Source organism: Balaenoptera acutorostrata, chromosome 15, assembly GCF_949987535.1.
Source record: "Balaenoptera acutorostrata chromosome 15, mBalAcu1.1, whole genome shotgun sequence".
Lineage (NCBI taxonomy): Eukaryota > Metazoa > Chordata > Mammalia > Artiodactyla > Balaenopteridae > Balaenoptera > Balaenoptera acutorostrata.
Window position 1 is genome coordinate 4,850,252 of NC_080078.1, and position 16,834 is coordinate 4,867,085.

General features: G+C 43.6%; 1 protein-coding gene across 1 annotated transcript in view; it reads left to right on the forward strand.

Moving 5' to 3' along the window:
• LOC103007501 (small integral membrane protein 10-like protein 2A) overlaps nt 1-14,752 on the forward strand; it is a 54,515-nt gene extending 39,763 nt beyond the window's left edge. Inside the window, exon 3 of the mRNA XM_057529976.1 lies at nt 14,667-14,752. The gene's annotated coding sequence lies outside the window, so the exon portion shown is untranslated. The remainder of the gene's footprint in view (nt 1-14,666) is intronic.
• The last annotated feature ends 2,082 nt before the right edge of the window (nt 14,753-16,834 follow it).

Here is a 16,834-nt window from a genome sequence, read left to right on the forward strand (position 1 = left end):
CAGTAGTTGCAGCACGTGGGCTCAGTAGTTGCGCAGCATGGGCTGTAGAGCTCACGGCCTTCACTAGTTGTGGCGCACGGACTTAGTTGCTCTGCAGCATGTGGGATCTTCTTGGTCCAAGGCTGGAACCTGTGTCCCCTGCATTGGCAGGTGGATTCTTAACCACTGCACCACCAGGGAAGTCCCGTGATCTCTTTTTTAATTTTTTAAAATTTTTATTTTTAGGTTTTCTGGTCACACCGCCACGTGGCTTGTGGGATCTTATTTCCCCAGACCAGGGATGGAACCTGCAGCCCCGGCAGTGAGAGCACTGAGTTGTAACCACTGGACCGCCAGGGAATTCCCTTAAGTGATCTTCTTTGCACAAATATTCTCGCTTCAATAATTTTTAATGCCATTCTATCTCTCAAGAGCAGCTAAAAATACTCCTGTCAATTGAATATGAATAGAAGTATGAACAAGACTCTGACTGCCCTCCTTAAAATGGTAATCTCCTTCACAAATTTCCTTTCTCCACAGCCCTTATTATTAGAATGTTTTTAATTGTGGTAAAACACACTTAACACAAAATTTACCATTTTAACCAGTTTTAAGCATCCAATTCAGCGGCATTAAGTGCACTTACATTGTTGTGCAGCCATCACCACCGTCCATTTCCAGAACTCATTTCATCTTTCTAAACTGAAACTCTGTCCCCATTACACACTAACTCCCCTCCCCCTCCCCCAGCCCCTGCCCCCCCCCTCTACTTTCTGTCTCTATGGATCTGGCTCCTCCAGGGACCTTATAGAAGTGGGATCATACAGTATTTGTCCTTTCGTGTCTGGTTTATTTCACTTAGCGTAATGTCCTCAAGGTTCGTCCACGTTGTAGCAGGTGTCAGAATTTCCTTCCTTTCTAAGGCTGAAGAGGGTTCTGTTGGATGGATGGACGCATTGTGTTTATCCATTCATCCATCCATGGATACTTGGGTTGCTACCATTTTTCGGCTGTTGTAAATAATGCCTTGTCTTTTCATGTAGTGTAAAGTTATGTTCCAAGAGTGCAGGGATTGTTGTGTGTTTTGATCATCGATGTATTTCATATGCTTAAAACAGAGTCTGGTACACAGTAGGTGCTCAACAAATATTCACCGAATGAATGAGTGAATGAATGTGCTCCTCGTTGCTGTTTTGGGGGGTCTGTGTTCAATAGGATCTCCAGTCATCATACTTTAGAGGTTCTAGGTCCATTTGGCCAGCACTTACCAGGTCCCTGCTCCTCCTTATTGGTTCGTTCATTCATTCATTCATATTTATTCTGCTTCTACTATGTGCTGGGCCCTGGGCCAGACATGGGACACATAGTGAGCAAAACCAGGCCTAGTAATTGATTTTCTGGGCTCTAATTGGGGATACACAGGCATCAGTCAGATAATCGCACAGACTTCTTGTTAAAGAGAGCCGTGGAAAGGCATTTCTCCTCCACGCCCTTTTCACTGGATCCAAGTGGCCCACTTTTTTTTTTTTACTGTTGAGTTTTGAAAATTCTGTATGCTCAATACGAGTCCTTTGTTGGCTATGTGATTTGCAAATAATTTTTCCCAGTCTGTGAGATGTCTCTTCATCGCCTTATCAGGGTCTTTTGCAGAGCAAATCTTTTTAGCTTTAATGAGGTCCAATTTATCCATTTTTCCCTTTATGGATATGGGATGATTTTTTTTTTATTGTCATAAAACATGACACAAACTTTACTCTTAGTGGCCATTTAGTACATTCAGGATGTTGTGCAACCATTGCTACTGTCTAGTTCCAGACGTTTTCATCACTCCAGGAGGAAACCCCAGGTTCATTCCCTCCTCCGCACAGCCCCAGTTTTCTATCTCTATGGATTTGCCGACTCCGGACATTTCACAGATAAATGGAATCATATAACATGTGGCCTTTTGTGCCTGGCTTCTTTCACTTAGCACGGTATTTTCAGATGATAGATTTTTGGGGATCAGACTCGTGGCTCTACAATGACAGTCTGCGTTCCTGTTGGGTCCTCCATCAGCCTAACTTCCATGGTCTCAGTGCTTCCGGCCCCGGCCTCTTGTGTGACCCAACCGCCAATCCCTGCCCAGCGCCCCGTTCTCTGGTCCTCTCCAGGGAACAGCCTGGTGTTTTCTGGACCTCAGTGCTCAGCGGCTTCCTCTCCCTCCACCTCCACACCCTCTTCCCAGCTGATAGCTCCCATTCTGGCTCTCTGGGCACTTCTGGTCCAGACATTTGGCTCTGTCCTGGGCATCTCTGCAGGGTTCCAGCACTGGCCTCACCTCGATACCACAACAAAAGCCTGTCCCTTCTCCTGTTCTCCCTTCATCGTCCAATGTGTGGGTCCTGACTTCCACTTTTCCTGTCCTCGGACCCCCATAATCACTTACAACCGGAGAATGGATAAGGAAAGGGACTTCGGAGTCAGACCCCCTGGTTCTGGGTGTTTTATTCATTGGCCTAATACCCTTGGACGAGTCACTCAACCTCACTAAGCCTGTGAAATGAGTTGATAACACCTGTCTCGTGGTCACTGTGGGGATTACATGCGCTGGCACTCAGTCATTGCAGAGAGAATGGTTGATGATTGTGGCGGATTGTATTTCACGAAGATGGCCACAACAAGAGCTCCTGGCCCACATGCCCTTCTGGAACCTTGTCACCCCATCAAGAGATGGAGTGCAAATCACCCCCACTCCTTGAGTCTGGGCAAATTTATGACTGACTTGTAACTAATGTGACATATGACACTAAATGACTTTGAAGGCTGGGTCATAAAAGGCTATGCAGCTGTTGCCTTGTTCACTGGAACACTTGTGTTTGGAGCGCTGAGTTGACATCATGTCAAAGACCTTACATGAGGCCACCATACTGTGAGGAAGCCCAGACCACACGTAGGTGTTCTGGCTGTCAGCCCCAGCTGAGGTCCTGGCTGAAAACGGGCGTCAGTTGCCAAACAGTGAGTGAAGATGCCTCCAGATGATTCCAGCCCCCAGCCATCCAGTTGCCCCCCACGCCTCCCAGCCTTTGAATCGTCCCAGCTGAAGCCCCGGACATCAAGGAGCAGGGACAAGCCATCCTTGCTGTGCCCAGTGCTAATTCCACACCCACAAAATCCATCAACATAACAGAAGGGTTGTTTTGTTTTTTTTTTTAATAAATAAATTTATTTATTTATTTATTTTTGGCTGTGTTGGGTCTTCGTTTCTGTGCGAGGGCTTTCTCCAGTTGCGGCGAGCAGGGCCCACTCTTCATCGCGGTGCGCGGGCCTCTCACTGTCGCGGCCTCTCCCGTTGCGGAGCACAGGCTCCAGATGCGCAGGCTCAGTAGCTGTGGCTCACGGGCTTAGTCGCTCCGCGGCATGTGGGATCTTCCCAGACCAGGGCTCGAACCCATGTCCCCTGCATTGGCAGGCAGATTCCCAACCACTGCGCTACCAGGGAAGTCCCAGAAGGGTTGTTTTATGCCTCTAGATTTGGGGCTGGCTTGTTACACAGCAGTAGTAACTAGGACAAGGGTAAAGATGCTGTCTTGCCAATTCTATCTCTTTTTATATCTGAATCTGACCACTTCTCCCTGTCCATCTCCACTTCTACCATCATAGCTTGGACCCTTGTCTTTGACCTGCATCGAATTCCAAACTTGTCTTTCTGCCTCCTGTCTTGACCCTCTAAACCTCCCTCTCCCACACACATCTTTCTAAAATGCAAACATGTCCCAATTACCTTCCGCAATCCTTACCAAGGTAATCACTCCCAGGCATCTCTCATTAAAGTCTGGCGCGATTAATCACAACATTGAAAGATTCATAGTGTAGTGTACCTCACTATAAGGAGGTACTTTACCTTTATCCCAGCCCACTCTGATCCTGCCTGGAAAAAAAAAGATAAAGAATGTGATGGTGCTCAGAGCATTTGATATTTTTGGAAACAGAAAGTAAGTTCTTTACTTGGGAAACATGTAAGTACTCTGAGTTTACCCATCCTTGAAAAATTATCTTAAAACCCTTCAGGCCCTGAGAATTCCAGACAGACAGGTAAAAAATGATATACTCGAGTTAGTTATTTAATTGCATATGGAAAAATTAAATATAATTTAGTCCTATGTGTTTTTCAACCACACAACGTCTCTTAGATGGGTCAACAATGAAAACAAGGATCTGGCCGGGGATGCTGGGTGCAGGAGGCCCAGGTGAGCAGACCCAGGCATTCAGGGTCCTTACTGATAATAAAAAACATCTGCCAAAAGGGACTCGACAATCCAACATCTCCCCAAAATTCACCTTTTAAGTGTCGGCAAACAGAACAGATAAAACTTTGAACTTAAAATGGGATGCTTGCTTTTTGGCAAATACATTTTAAAGGCTGTTGCTCTTCAGAGGTTGTTTTTTTTTAATTAATTAATTTATTTATTTTTGGCTGTGTTGGGTCTTCGTTTCTGTACGAGGGCTTTCTCCAGTTGCGGCAAGCGGGGGCCACTCCTCATCGCAGTGCGCGGGCCTCTCACTATCGCGGCCTCTCCCGTTGCGGGTCACAGGCTCCAGATGTGCAGGCTCAGTAGCTGTGGCTCACGGGCCCAGTTGCTCTGCAGCCTGCGGCATGTGGGATCTTCCCAGACCAGGACTCGAACCCGTGTCCCCTGCATTGGCAGGGAGATTCTCAACCACCGCGCCACCAGGGAAGCCCCAGAGGTTGTTTTTAACTGACCCTTTGGAATATGAGACTGCACTAGGTGTACCTTCAACTCGTAGCTGTTTCAGAAATTCAAATTGGGAGGACTTCATTCCTGGTTACTTACATGGTATGTGGTCAAGATCATTTGGGAAATGTAGTAAAATTTCATAGTTAACTGAGCAAATGAAAAACCCTTTTCAGAAGGAGAAAATGGAAATAACTTTAAAAAATGCCCTTTGTCTTTTAACCATGAAGTTTTGCCTTGACTATGGCTGCTTGCCACTGTCATTTTTAGAGCTAAGGTCTCTCGTATAAAGCCTAAAATTCTTCTGTTGAAAGGCACTTCCTTCTGCTATTTTATCACCTTCCTGGTTTTGTCTAATCTCACCCAGATTACGGTCGTATTTCTTGGCTTTTTTTAATGTGCACATTAAAATTTCAAACACAGAGCCTTTGTTCTGCAGTCTTGACTTTTCGTGCACCCTTAGACGTATTTTGGGTCTCTTACAAAGAAGAATGTTTTGCTTTAAATAATCTTATGTCTTTAAACCTACTTTGTCATGTCCAACTTCTAAAATTTTCATGCATTCTGATGAGGTATTCTATTTAGAGAGTATTTTGTTTTAATTAAGCCCATCTTAAGAGACATTTGGTTTTTGCCAAGAATGTGCTTTCTCCCTTACAAATCAGTTGTATTTATAACATTCATAAACTAAGTCATAGCAAAGGCAAAATTTTAGCTGCATTGTGACTGTGTCTTCTAAGTTCATGGGGAATTAAAGAGAATAAGAACGGATTAAGACAAAACATGATGGCAAATCAAGACACTGTAAACACACACGAACTTTATCTTCCATAATTTTTTCTACTGAAATGCTGGGTTTTAAAATTGTTTTATAGAACAATTTCTCATCTCTGAAAAGAATGCAGAGGGTAGGTTGCTATATTTGTGAGCAAATTGTGGGAAAAAGCTACGCTAGAAACTCAAATTCTTCCTTTGTTCAATTAGGCTGCATTTAAAAGTTCAAGTTTATTTTTTCCTGAATATTACAATATACATCCACATAATAGAATATATAGAAAATACAGAAAAATAGAGACATGAAAATTAAAGTCATCTGTCTCTCTCCTTTTTTTTTAGACATTATTTTTTTTTTTTAATATTTATTTATTTATTTGGTTGCACCAGGTCTTAGTTGTGGCAGGCGGGCTCCTTAGTTGTGGCATGCGAACTCTTAGTTGCAGCATGTGGGATCTAATTACCTGACCAGGGATCAATCCCGGGCCCCCTGCATTGGGAGCATGGAGTCTTAGCCACTGTGCCACCAGGGAAGACCCTAAAGTCATCTATCTCTTATCAAGAGGCAACCAATATTACTATTTTGATCTATTTTGTTGGTAATATTTCATATATAACTTTTTTTCTTATGTGGTTAGGATCGTATCATATATGTATGTTTTTTATCCTGCTTTTTTATTGTGGTAAAAATGCACATAACAAAATCTACCATTTTTTTTAACATCTTTATTGGCGTATAATTGCTTTATAGTGTTGTGTTGGTTTCTGCTGTATAACAAAGTGAATCAGCTATATGCATACATATATCCCTATATCCCCTCCCTCTTGTGTCTCCCTCCCACCCTCCTTATCCCACCCCTCTAGGTGGTCGCAAAGCACCGAGCTGATCTCCCCATGCTATGCACCTGCTTCCCACTAGCTAGCTATTTTACATTTGGTAGTGTATATATGTCCATGCTACTCTCTCACTTTGTCCCAGCTTACCCTTCCCCCTCCCCATGTCCTCAAGTCCATTCTCTATGTCTGTGTCTTTACTCCTGTTCTGCCCTGAGGTTCATCAGAACCATTTTTTTTTTTAGACTCCGTATATATGTGTTAGCATACGGTATTTGTTTTTCTCTTTCTGACTTACTTCATTCTGTATGACAGACTCTAGGTCCATCCACCTCACTACAAATAACTCAATTTCATTTCTTTTTATGGCTGAGTAATATTCCATTGTATATATGTGCCACATCTTCTTTATCCATTCATCTGTCGATGGACACTTAGGTTGCTTCCATGTCCTGGCTATTGTAAATAGTGCTGCAATGAACATTATTTAACCATTTTTAAACGTACAGTTCAGTAGCATTAAGTCCATTTACATTTTCGCACAACCATCACTATCATCCATCTTGAGAACTTTTTCATTTTCCCAAACTGCAACTTGGTACCCATTAAATAATAACTCACCATTCTCCCTTCCTTTCAGCCCCTGGCAACTACCATTCTACTTTTTGTCTCTATGAATTTGTCTCTATGTTATCCTGCTCTTTTGAACAATATTATATCCTAAGTATTTTCTCATATTATTAGGATCATTTTATGACTGCTTACTATTCCATTGTATGGATTTGTGTAATGATTTACTGAACTGTAGCCCTACTGTTGGTCTTCTAGGCTTTTTCTACTTTTCCATTATAAATAATACTTTGATTAACATTGGGGACATAAAACATTATCTGTACTTCTGTGTTTTTTAGGCTCAAGTCCTAGAAGGGGAAATTATGGGGTGAAAGGGTGTGAGCGTTTGAAAGGCATTTTTTAATATAAATTTATTTATTTATTTATTTATTTATTTATTTATTTATTGCTGCATTGGGTCTTTGCTGCTGCGCGTGGGATTTCTCTAGTTGCAGCGAGCGGGGGCTGTTCTTCGTTGCAGTGCGCGGGCTTCTCATTGCAGTGTCTTCTCTTGTTGCGGAGCACGGGCTCTAGGCACATGGGCTTCAGTAATTGTGGCAGTAGGCTCAGTAGTTGTGGCTCATGGGCTTTAGAGCGCAGGCTCAGTAGTTGTGGCGCATGGGCTTAGTTGCTCTGCGGCATGTGGGATCTTCCTGGACCAGGGCTTGAACCCGTGTCCCCTGCCCTGGCAGGAGGATTCTTAACCACCGCGCCACTAGGGAAGCCCCTGAAAGGCTTTTAAAAGATATTGTCAATTTACTCTTCCTACAGGGTTTTACCCATTCACATGTGCCTTCCTCAGCACAGGTAAATCTCTCTCTCTCTCTCTTCTTTTTCTTTTTTGCTAATTGAATTGCTGGTAAGGGTCAATGTATTTATTTATATTTTAAATCATTTATCATCTCTTGCAAATGGCCTGTTTGTATTCAGCTTAATAATCTAGGGTCGAAACTGCAGTGAAAGTAAGCTTGCTGAGGTGTAGCCACTCTTCAGAAAAATTCTGCAGGGACACTGACTTTCGGGGTGTACTGCTGAGTTTCAGGGGTGCACATCACCTGTCCTTCATGTCAGATTTCAAATCTCATGTAGGATTTTTTTTTCTGCTTTCTAGAAAATTTCTGAGCTGCCCTCCAGTGCCCCTTGGAGAGGTGGAAAGGGGCGTCCCACAGGGGCTAGGACGTGGGTCCTAAGCTGTGTGATGGTGGGCAACGAATCACCTCTCTGGGCCTCCCCGCCCACTCCGAGGGCTCGCCTAGCTCTCAAACCTTCATGAATAATAACACACGCTTAAGGCCTCCAGGGTTGGGCGAGCTCCAACAAGGAAAGCGTTTGGCACACAGTAAATGCTGAGTTCTGACCTGGTGATTCCAATCTTGATAGTTGTGTAAGCAGAAGGTGATACAATAGTAACGTTTGTTCCTCTCTCTTATAAACCGATTCTCAAGAGGGAGGTAGTATATTCTGACAACTAGACCACCTGTTTTATTGATCGAAGAATGTCGGCGAGGACGCTGGCTCTGCATTCTAGAGCCATTCCATTCCATTCTAGAAATGTTCACATCAAGGTGTCTCCTATTTTTTTTTCATAATAGTTAATACATGCCAGGCGCATAATGTAAAATGATCTGTAATCTTAGGGACAACTCTGAAAGGCGGGTATTACTGTCTCTCGTTGATAAACTGAGAAGCTGAAGCACAGAGAGGTCAATCACCTTGCCTGAGGCACACAGCAGTGAGCTCCAGGGACCTCTCTTCATTCTGGGCTGGGAACCATTCACAGATTTTTTAACGGAGGTGAAATTCACACAACGTAAAGTTAACTATTTTTTAAAAAATTTCCCTTCCCCCCCCTCCCCTCTCCCCACTGGTAACCACTAGTTTGTTCTTTATATCTGTGAGGTCTGCTTCTTTTTTGTTATATTCACTAGTTGATTGTATTTTTTAGTTCTGTGATACATTTCTTTTTTTTTTTTTTTAATTAATTTATTTTATTTTCGGCTGCGTTTGGGCCTTAGTTGCGGCTGGCGGGCTTCTCTCTAGCTGTGGCACGCAGGCTTAGTTGCCCCATGGCATGTGAGATCTTAGTTCGCAGACCAGGGATTGAACCTGCGTCCCTGCATTGGAAAGCGGATTCCTAACCACTGGACCACCAGGGAAGTCCCATAAAGTTAACTATTTTAAAGTAAACAATTCAGTGGCATTTAGTGCATTCACAGTGTTGTGTCACCACCACTGCTGTCGAGTTCCAAAATATTTTCATCACCCCCAGAGGAAACCCGGTGCCCATTCAGTGGTCACTCCCCATTCCTCCCGCCCTCCAGCGTCTAGCCACCATCAGTCTGCCTCTGTCTCTGTGGCTCTACCTAGTCTACATATTTCATGTAAATGGAATCATACAGCGTGGGACCTTCTGTGTCTGGCTTCTTTCACTTAGCGTAATGTTTTCAAGGCTCATCACGTAGCATATATCAATACTTCATCCCTTTTTATGGTTGAGAAATATTCCATTATATATATTATTATATATTACTATATACAATAGATAATATTATATAATATATACATAATTGTGTATATAATAATGTATATTAAAATACTTTATGTATATATAAAAACACAATTTGTTTATTCATTTATCCATTGATGGCCATTTTGGCTGTTTCCATCTTTTTGCTATTTGCTATTTGCATAATGCTTCTATGAACTATGTATATAAGTTGACCCTTGAACAACATCAGTTTGAACTGTATGGCAGATGTTTTTCAATAGTCAATACTAAGGTACTACATGTTCCGTGGTTGGTTGAATCCGGGGACAGGGAACCTCGGATATGGGGGAACTCCATATGTGAAGGGCCGACTATAAGTTAAATGCAGATTTTCAACTGGGCGGAGGGTCGGTGTCCCTGACCCCCTCATTGTTCAACGGTCAGCTGTATTTGTTTTAATACCTGTTTTCAATCCTTTTGGGTATACGATACACCTAGGAGTGAAATTGCTGGGTCGCATGGTGATTCTACCTTTAACTTTTTGATGCACTGTCAAACTGTGTTCCACAGCGGCTGCACCATTTTACATTCCCAGCAGCAAGGCACGAGGGTGCCAGTTTCCCACATCCTCAGATGGGGACCCTACCTTGAAGCTGGGGGGGGCCCTCTCTGATTCACGGTCACAGTATTTGTCCATCATTAGTTTTGATAACCTCCACCGCTGTTTCCCTCCATGATTCACCTGATGGAATGTTGGCCGGAGAGCAGCTGTTGTGATTTGGGAATGACCTTCAATTCTGTTAACCTGAAAATTCACACAGTCTGAAGAGCTGGAAGGGACTTTGGAACAAATGTAGTACAGACGTATTTTCTCTTATTTCTACTTGAATGTTTCCTGTGATGGGGAGCTCACTCCACCATGGGGGGCGGACAATTACATCGTCAGGCAACGGTCTTGAGGGCATTGAGTTGACTGAGGAAAGAAACAGGGAGGTACCTTCCTGGCAGAGGAAAAGTCATAGCAATATTTTCCAACTTGGACCCGTGCGGTGCACTGCCCATATCATCAGGGGCCTCGCCGGGGCGGGTCCTCTAGTGGATAACCCTGGAAGAGTTTTAGTCACCATACACAGCCCCTCCCTGCTTCATCATCGGTCCATTTCCTTTTTTTTGTTTTTTAAATATTTTATTTATTTATTTATTTATTTGGCTCTGTCGGGTCTTCGTTGCTGCCTGCGGGATCTGCGTTACGGCATGTGGGATCTAGTTCCCTGACCAGGGATCGAACCCAGGCCCCATGCGTTGGGAACGCAGAGTCTTAGCCACTGTTCCACCAGGGAAGTTCCCATCCATCCATTTCTTAAACGTCTGGTGGCATTTCTTGATCTGTGAGTCTGATCCCCTTCATGACCCCGGTCTTGAGTTTTTTAGGAGACACTTTGTTTTCAATCCTCCAGGACAGGCAAATGCAACATCTATAATTAAGCATGCCTGTTATTAAATTCCACACCTTAGTTCTTGCTGAGGTGAGTGGAGTGCCAGGCAAGGAAGTAAAATGTGCCTCAAAAGTCATAGAAACTCAGACTTGAGTTTGCCTGGTGGGATGCAAATGAAAAAATCCTCCAGCAGTTGAGCTACAAATTGTGTCTTTGCCACGGAACTTCTCACTGTTTCCTGATACGCCACTTCTTGCTCCCAAGGAAGAGTACCTGGGATTTAAACTGATAAGTAAGTCAACTCTTAGTTGTCAGTGACAGCTGGGGACAAGGGTGATACGTAAATAAACAGGTAACTTTCAAATTGCATTTTATCTGCTATCATTATAACTTCTTTCCCTACCAAATTTTCTCTGAGTAGCAAAATGGGACTATTTGGAAGCCTTTTTTCTTTCTTTTTTTTTCTTCCTTTCTGATCTTGCGGGATGTGAATGATCCAAGGGCTGGGTACTCATTGCCCAAGTAAGAAGCAGCTACAAAAACGTTAGATGAAACGACCTAAATAGACATTTCTCCGAAGAAGAAATACAAATGGCCAATAGGCACATGAAAAGACTCTGATCATCGATAATTGTTAGAGAAATGCAAATCAAAACTATAATGAGGTATCACCTCACACCAGTCAGAATGGCCATCATTAAAAACTCTACAAATAACAAATGCTGGAGAGAATGTGGAGAAAAGGGGACCCTCCTACACTGTTGGTGGGAATGTAAGTTGGTGCAGCCACTGTGGAAAACTGTACGGAGGGTCCTCAGAAAACTAAAAATAGAGCTACCATATGGTCCAGCAATCCCACTTCTGCGTATATATCCAGACAAAACTCTAATTCAAAAAGATACATGCACCCCTATGTTCACAGCAGCACTATTCACAATAGCCAAGACACGGAAACAACCTAAATGTCCATCAACAGATGAATGGATAGAGAAGATATGGTGCATATATACAATGGAATACTACTCAGCCATAAAAAGAATGAAATAATGCCATGTACAGCAACATGGATGCAACTAGAGATTATCTTACTAAGTGAAGTTAGTCAGACAGAGAAAGACAAATACCATATGATATCACTTATATGTGGAATCTAAAATATGACACAAATAAACCTATCTATGAAACAGAAACAGACTCACAGACATAGAGAACAGACTGGTGGTTGCCAAGGGGGAGGGGGTTGGGGGAGGGATGGAGTGGGAGGTTGGGGTTAGCAGATGTAAGCTTTTATATACAGGATAGACAAACAACAAGGTCCTACTGTATTGCACAGGAAACTATATTCAATTTCCTATGATAAACCATAATGGAAAAGAATATTAAAAAATATATATACATATGTATAACTGAATCACTTTGCTGTACAGCAGAAATTAACACAACTTTGTAAATCAACTATACTTCAATAAAAAATTTTTTTTGTAAAGTTAGATGATGCGCTTATAAGACAAAAATGGCTAGAAATTAAATAGGTGTCACACGTGCTGTTTTTGGAAAACCAAAGTTCAATTTGATTTCATGGTGAAGCCCCCTCTACCTTAGACCCCTGGCTCTGAGATTTCCCAACAGAAGGCAGCCTTATGCTGTTTCATCTTCAGAATCGACAACCGATCTGCTCCACGTCTGGTGTATGACTCTATGGGCAGCTCCCCTTGGTTTCTGGTTGCGGGAGATTCAGGTGAGGGCTGGGTAGAAACCGTCTTTCCTCTGTCGTCCCCTTTTCTTTCCATATTCTGGTTATTAATAATTAATTTTTCTTTTTAGTTCTCAGTAGTCTGTTCTTTTGGACCAGGCCAAAGCACACTTTGCTTTTTTATATTTCCTTTCATTCTAATCACAAAAATCCCTCCAGGCTGAAGCTTCTTCTCAGAAATCTGGCAATTAGAAGAGGCAGCCAGTCTCTTACTAACACTTCCTTTGGAGCCCCGTCATAAATAATTAACCTGAAGTTAGGCTCAGCACACAAATGGACGGGGTGCGATTGGTGATGGCATGGGCACTTTCTCTCCTGGGTTTTTACCCCATTCACGACATCCAGAAAGCGGATGCAGGCCTTTCCATTAGCAGGAATGAGCTGTCCGCTCTGGAACACTTAGAGAGGAAACCACAGCCGAGACATTTTTCTCATGCACTTAAACCTGAGAGTTGTTCATGAAGCTGTTATGTGAGGCCCAGGACGGCATTTTCTCCCACCAGCATCTCACAGGCCCCCTAAGGCTGCTACTGCCCCACAAACATTTTATTTTGACCTGCTGCCAATTCAGTCTCATCCCTGGGGATGACAGTAGAGGGTGAAGGGTAGATTCAGAAGGGGCTGTGGTCACCTTGACCCAGATCCAGTCTGTGGCTACAACAGTCTCAGTGAGGAGGGGGCTAAGATGGATTGATTGGTTTCTTTTCCTTTCTTCCACCCTTCCCTCCCTCCCTCTCTCTCTCTCCCTTTCTTTCCTTTCTTTCTTCCTTCCTTCCTTCCTTCCTTCCTTCCTTCCTTTCTTTCTTTCTTTCTTTCTTTCTTTCTTTCTTTCTTTCTTTCTTCTTTCTTTCTTTCTTTCTTTTTCCCTTTCCTTCCCATCCCTTTCTTTCTCCTTCCCCTTCCCCTTCCTTCCTTCCTTTCCTTCTTTCTCGCTTTCTTTCCAATCAATGTGAAATTCACATGACATAAAATTAACTATTTTAATCACAAAAGGGCAAATATTATATGATTCCACTTATAAGAGGTCCCTGGAGTTGAGACAGAAAGTAGAAGGGTGGCTGACAAGGGCTGAAGGAGGAGGAGGATAGGGAATTCGTGTTTAAAGGGGAAAGAGATTCAGTTTGGGAAGATGACAAAGTTCTGGAGGTGGATGGTGGTGGTGATGGTTGCACAACAATGTGAATGTACTTCACGCCCCGGAACCGGACATTTCAAGATGGCTAAAATGGTAAACTTTATGTTATGTAGATTTTCCTACAGACATGTATATAATTTTTTTAATTAACCATTTTAAAGTGTTAGGTCAGTGGCATTTAGTACATTTGCAATGTTGTGTGACCACCACCTCTAACAAGTTCCCCAAACATTTTCATCACCTGCAAAGGGAAACTCATACCATGAAGCGCCACTCCTCATCCGCCACGCCCCTCCCTCCCCCATCCCTGCAACCACCAATTCACTTTCTGTCTCTATGAATTTACTTATTTGAGACAGATCGTATAAATGGAATCATGCAGACTGTGGACTTTTTGTGTCTGGCTTCTTTCACAGAGCTTCATGTTTTCAGGGCCCATCCACATCGTAGGGTGTGTCATTCCCCTCTATGGCTGAGCAATATTTCATCGTATGGATTTCCACCCCTTGTTTATCCATCATTCATTGACGGTTGATGGACACTTGGGATGTTTCCACCTTTGGCTATTGTTTTTTTGTTTTTTTAATTACCATTTTGATAATTTATTTTATAAACTTTATTTATTTATTTTAAAATTAATTTTTATTGGAGTATAGTTATTTTACAATGTTGTGTATTTTCTGCTGTAAAGCAAAGTCAGTCGGTCATACGTATACATATATCCCATCTATTTTGGATTTCCTTCCCATTTAGGTCGCCGCAGAGCACCGGGTAGAGTTCCCTGTGCTCTACAGTAGGTTCTCATTAGCTATCTATTTCACCTTTGGCTATTGTGAATGTGTGTGGACCAGGATTTGCTTGGGCACCTTTGATGGGATTCTTTGGCTGTTTTTTGTTTCAATTTCTCTCCCTCCTCGTCAAGAAGGCTGGAAGCTGCCCTTCCTCACCTGCGGCCAGGTTGGTCCTGCTGGGGCCTCCTGCAGCATCTCTTGGAAGACCTGCCAGGCAACACGTGTCAGAGGGTCACAGCCGTCAGGGGCCACCCAGCAATTACGCAGCTGCCTTCTCATGCTCCCTGGGGACGGTGCTCAGCAACATGCGCGGGTCGTTCTGTCTGTCATCAGTTTTCTAGAAGCACCACCGAAGGGGAAATCATAGCCTCGGAGGGGCAGGTACTTGGAGAATCCATCTTCCTGAGTCACCTGTCAGCAGACCCTACTTTCAAGTCCCTGGCTATCCTGTCTCACTTCAGCTTTAGTGTGAACAGGATGTGTAAGACATGGGGACACTGAAATGGGAGGGCAGGACAGTGCCACCGAAATTGTGCCCCAGCGCGGCTCACCGAATGACCCGCCAACACCAAGGCTGTCCTGGGGAGCTGGCTGCTGCCTGAAGTGGTTCCGGCAAAGAAGGAGGTGAGATGGGCTTTTAGGCTGTGACAGCATTAAACATCCTCAGCCATGGAGTTCCTTTGTCATGCAATTCCCAAACCCTTTTAACTTATTGAGGCAAAATTCACACCACATAAAATCAACCATTTTATTTATTTCTTTTCTTTCTGTCTTTCTTTTTTTTCCTCTTTTTTTTGGTTGCACCGCACAGCTTGCAGGATCTTAGTTCCTCAACCAAGGATGGGACCTGGACCCTTGGTAGTGAAAGAGCAAAGTCCTAACCACTGGACCACCAGGGAATTCCCTCTTTAAAAAAAAAAAAATATATATATATATATATATAGAGAGAGAGAGAGAGAGAGAGAGAGAGAGAGGGAGAGAGTTTAATTTTTATTTTATATTGGAGTATAGTTGATTTACAATGTTGTGTTAGTTTCAGGTGTACAGCAAAGTGATTCAATTATACATATACGTATATCTACTCTTTTTCAGATTCTTCTCCCATATAGGTTATTACAGAGTGTTGAGTAGAGTTCCCTGTGCTATACAGTATGTCCTTGTTGATTATCTAAAAATCAACCATTTAATTAATTACTTACTTAATTTATTTATAATTAATTAATTATTTTTGGCTGTGTTGGGTCTTCGTGGGCTTTCTCTAGTTGTGGCGAGCGGGGGCTACTCTTCGTTTTGGTGCGTGGACTTCTCATTGAGGTGGTTTCTCTTGTTGCAGAGCATGGGCTCTAGGCGTGCAGGCTTCAGTAGTTGCAGCACATGGGCTCAGTAGTTGTGGCTTGTGGGCTCTAGAGCGCAGGCTCAGTAGTTGTGGTGCACAGGCTTAGTTGCTCGGCGGCATGTGGGATCTTCCTGGACCAGGGCTCGAACCTGAGTCCCCTGCATTGGCAGGTGGATTCTTAACCACTGCGCCACCAGGGAAGTCTGTACCATTTTATTTATTAAAATTTTTTAAAAATAATTATTTTATTTTATTTGGCTGCACCGCACAGCACGCGGGATCTTAGTTCCCTGATCAGGGATTGAACCCGTGTCCCTTGCATTAGGAGCTTGGAGTCTTAACCCCTGGACTGCCAGGTAAGTCCCTAAAAATCAACCATTTTAAAGTGCACAATTCAGTGGCACGTAGTACATGCACGATGTTGTGCCACCACCACCTCCACCTGGTTCCAAAGCGTTTGCCTCACCCCAAAGGGAGCCCCCGGACCCACTGAGCACCTACACCCCAACCCAAACCCTCTGACCAGTCACTTGGAAATTCAGTCGTACATGTGAAGCCAGGCCCCCTGATTGGTGTCCACGCCATGTGGTAGGGGCTTAACAAAGATGTGACAGAAGATGGGAAAAGAAAGGGGGGGGGACAGGTGAGGACATCGATCGTGTCCAGGCAGCAGGCTGGGTATTTCCTGGACGTGTGGTATTCCAGGAGTGGCCGGAATGTTTTCCTTTCTCTGTGTTTCAGAGGCTGGATGGTGTCTTGAAAGAACAGGGGCAGTGGAGGCAGGATGACTGGCGGGGCCTCCACTTTCTCCTTGGGTGCTGTCAGGCACACTATTTATTTACACAATTTTAATTTGTGTTACTGAGACTCAGCTTCCTTGCCTCTCCGGGGGCTGAACAATGCCTACCTGGAGGGAGCTGGGAGGGGACTTCGTATGGAGGCTGGCACACAGCAGGTGCTCAG